Source organism: Eriocheir sinensis, unplaced genomic scaffold, assembly GCF_024679095.1.
Source record: "Eriocheir sinensis breed Jianghai 21 unplaced genomic scaffold, ASM2467909v1 Scaffold1219, whole genome shotgun sequence".
Lineage (NCBI taxonomy): Eukaryota > Metazoa > Arthropoda > Malacostraca > Decapoda > Varunidae > Eriocheir > Eriocheir sinensis.
The window spans coordinates 45,251-49,311 of NW_026110540.1; the positions used below are offsets into that span (position 1 = coordinate 45,251).

General features: G+C 43.5%; 1 long non-coding RNA gene across 4 annotated transcripts; it reads right to left on the reverse strand.

The window, feature by feature from the left end:
• Positions 1–1,460: 1,460 nt before the first annotated feature.
• On the reverse strand, positions 1,461–3,131 carry LOC126989571 (uncharacterized). 4 transcript variants are annotated; one of them, XR_007743481.1, is made up of 2 exons: positions 1,691–3,131; positions 1,461–1,609 (listed from the first exon to the last, which is right to left on the reverse strand). It is a non-coding gene; the product is annotated as an uncharacterized LOC126989571 (long non-coding RNA). The 4 variants fall into 4 exon arrangements; XR_007743478.1 differs by having other exon boundaries at positions 1,461–1,555; positions 1,664–3,131; XR_007743479.1 differs by having other exon boundaries at positions 1,664–3,131.
• Positions 3,132–4,061: the final 930 nt, after the last annotated feature.

The window sequence follows — 4,061 nt, forward strand, 5'->3', positions numbered from 1 at the left end:
AGAATCAGTGCAGAGGAGGATGACTAAGATGATTCAGGGGTTGAGAAACTTGCCATACGAGGAAAGACTCAAACAGTTAAACTTGCATTCTCTAGAAAGGCGAAGGGTGCGTGGAGACATGATCGAGGTTTATAAATGGATGAAGGGCTTTAACAAGGGAGATATTCATAAGGTTTTGTTGGTAAGAGAACCGGGTAGGACACGAAGTAATGGGTTTAAACTGGATAAATTCAGATTTAACAGGGACATAGGCAAAAATTTGTCTACCAACAGGGTTGTGAATGAGTGGAATAGGCTTAGCAGTCATGTGGTGAGTGCCAATACAATTGTCACATTCAAAAATAGATTAGATAAATTCATGGACAGCGATACTAGGTGGGGTTAGATACACGGGAGTTTAGGGTCAAAGGAACTGCCCTGTATAGGCCTAGCAGCCTCTTGCAGATTCCAACGTTCTTATGTTCTTATGTTATCTGACTGGCGAGATGTCAAAACCGGTGTTCCACAGGGGTCGATGTTGGGACCTGTTCTGTTTTTAGTGTACGTAAATGACATTGACGAGGGGCTATCGTGTAAAATATCGAAATTTGCCGACGATACAAACATAGCCAGCAGAGTCACTACGACAACGGATAAAGAACACTTCCAAGCTGATCTCGATCCTTTGAGCAGTCCCAGTAGTTAAATTATATTGTTTGCTATAGGGTTGTTTATTTATTTATTTATTATGTTGTTTTAATTTGTTTTATTTTGTTTTGTTTTTGTTTTGTCTTGTTTTGCTTTGTTTCCTTCGTTTTTTTCTTTTCTTTTCCCTTTCTTTTCTTTTCTCTTGATGTTTTCTTTTCTTTTCTCTTGATGTTTTCTTTTCTTTTCTTTCTGTTGGTGTTGCTGGCTGTGGATGAGCCTCCTCCTCCCCAGAAGACTCACTCGTCACCCGCCCTACGGCCCCAGGGGCCGAAAGCTCGATGACTTTTTAGTTATTTTCTTGATATTGTAATTTCATTTTCTTTTCTCGATGATTTAATTTCCTTTCTCAATCCTCTATCTTGACTGTGTGGGTTAGCCTCCTTCTCCCCAGAGGAGATTCACCCGTCACCCACCCTGCGGCCCCAGGGGCCGAAAGGTGGATGACTTTTCTGTTTTCCTTTTCTTGATGTTTCTATCATCCTTTCTGGTGTTCCTGGGTCTGAACGAGCCGGTTTCCTCCCAGAAGAGACTCGCCCATAGTTTTGTGATGTTGGTTTGGGCCGAAAGGTGGATGATTCTTTTCATTTCCATTTTCATTTTTATAGTGTTACTTCTCTGCATTTTCCTTCCGGTGTTACTTCACATTTCTTCTTCTTGTGTTATTTCTCTTCAAATTCCTTCTTCTTGTGTGACTCTTTTCAAATTCCTTCTTCTGTCTAACTCTTTTCAATACCTTCTTCTGTGTAACTCTTTTCAATACCTTCTTCTGTCTAACTCTTTTCAATACCTTCTTCTGTGTAACTCTTTTCAATACCTTCTTCTGTCTAACTCTTTTCAATACCTTCTTCTGTGTAACTCTTTTCAATACCTTCTTCTGTGTTATTCTTTTCAATACCTTCTTCTGTGTTACTCTTTTCAATACCTTCTTCTGTGTAACTCTTTTCAATACCTTCTTCTGTGTTATTCTTTTCAATACCTTCTTCTGTGTAACTCTTTTCAATACCTTCTTCTGTCTAACTCTTTTCAATACCTTCTTCTGTGTAACTCTTTTCAATACCTTCTTCTGTGTAACTCTTTTCAATACCTTCTTCTGTGTTACTCTTTTCAATACCTTCTTCTGTGTTACTCTTTTCAATACCTTCTTCTGTGTTACTCTTTTCAATACCTTCTTCTTGTGTAACTCTTTTCAAATTCCTTCTTCTTGTGTTACTCTTTTCAACTTCCTTCTTCTTGTGTTACTTCATATGCCTTCTTCTAGTGTTATTTCTCTTCATTTTCCTTCTTCTGGTGTTCCCTTCTTTCCCTTCCTTCTCTCGGTGTTTCCACGTCATCTTTTCCTGGTTTTGTATGTTGGAACGCGTTAGTCTCCTTCTCCCCAGAGAAGACCCGCCATACCAACATACAAGACGCTTTAAACAAAGCAAAACAAGACAATTTTTTTTGGATTTTTTGTTTTTGTATTTTTTTTGGATTTTTCGTTTTTTATCGTAGTTGTCATGACACTTGCCTTGCTTAGGGGAATTGTACCTCCCCATGCGTCGAACCTTCCATTGGAACGTGTCATTAACGCGTCGTCTGGCTAATAAGAGGTCAGTAACTGCATGTCTTGCTGCCACTTCACGCCCCCCCAACCCCCGGACCCTCGGGATCTCCGACACCTCCGTGGACGCTCCGGGGGAGCCGAGGCGCCCTGCCGGAGCCCTGAGCCCTGCGACGCTCGCCAGGAAGGCCTTGGGCCCCCTGACGCTCCCCAGCCCCGCGAGGCGAGGAGGGTGGATAGCAAGATGAGCCTCTTAAAATTCCAGACGGGATTAATTCAAATCAATCGAAAATACAGTGAAGGCGCCGGAGACCGTTTTTGTTGGATCAAGGATGGCAGGACGAAGGCCAAAGGAAGGTGACAGAGGAAGGGAGGAATAAAGGGGGGAAGGTGACAGGAGGAAGGGAGGATGGAGAAAGATGACAGGACGAAGGAAGGAACGAGGGAAGGAAGGAAGGAAAGCAACAACGAGGGAAGGAAGGAAGGAAGGAAGGAACGAGGGAAGGAAGGAAAGTGATGTGACGAAAGTGGGAAGTTGACAGGGCGAAGGAAGGAGACTGAACCGCCAAGATTCTGCCCGGGATTGGCGCGAATGGCGAGGCCCCGAACTGACTGACTTGGCGACTATATTATAGTGTTGCTGCCTCGGCCTGTTCCGTTACTTTACTTCCCTGATTTGCTCACCACGGCCTTCGCCTTTGCTGTCCTTCATCTTCCACCTTTGATTAGATAGTTAGTGTAGCTTATCACACACAGCCTCGTAATGACCAGCAGGCCTGCTGTTGTTTGTTCTCTCTTTGTGTTTCTTTGTTCCTCCTCCTCCTCCTTTAAAAAGAAAAAAAAACAGACCTCGTGGTTGCCTTATATGAGGACTGTAAGAGAATAAAGTTACCTCCTCCTCCACCTTCACCTCCTCCTCCTTCTCCTTCTCCACCTCCACCTCCACCTCCACTTCCTCCCCCCTCTCGTTTCTCTACAAACCTCATAGTTTCAAAAATATTAACAGAAACACATCAAAACACTATACATATTACTTAATCTTGAGAGAGAGAGAGAGAGAGAGAGAGAGAGAGAGAGAGAGAGAGAGAGAGAGAGAGAGAGAGAGAGAGAGAGAGAGAGAGAGAGAGAGAGAGAGAGAGAGAGAGAGAGGTAGGAATCGATTAATGAGTTGGGTTTGTAAACGCATTAGAACGGGACTAATTGTCAATAATATCGCGATCTAAGGATTATGGGGATTAAGGGAGTGACGATTATGGGATTCAGGGAGTGACAGTGGCTGGAAGGGAGGGAGGGTTGGGAGGTGAGAGAGAGGATTGAGGGAGACCGGGAACGGGACAGAGAGAGAGGGAGAGCAGTGGAGAACGAGGTGAAGGAAATAACACGGATACACAAGGATATGAGGGACTATTAACCCTGTGGCCACAGGGATCATGTTTCTTAATGGTCCCTCTAAGCGAGAAAAATGAGAAAAAAATCATCACTCACACAAATCATTTCATAATATATATCAAAGCGTTTTGTGATCAGTTTATGCATCATCTATTTTTGGGGGGTTATATCATGGCACAAATTTGGCCCGTCGCTGCTACACGGTAAAGCCACAAATTTGGCCCGAGGGGCCATATTATAGGTTCCTTGCCAATTGCAAAATGAACGGAGAACAAAGCTCACAAAATAGAACTGTTTTTATCGGGTCAAGTGTAGCGAGGGTATCGGTAAAAAGACACTGATAAAATGTTGTCAAGAAATCCTTGCATCTGTCTCATGGGCTGGACCTTGGCTACCGCTACCTTCCTTCCCTCTCTCACCCGCTTCCTCTCTACCAGGGAATAAT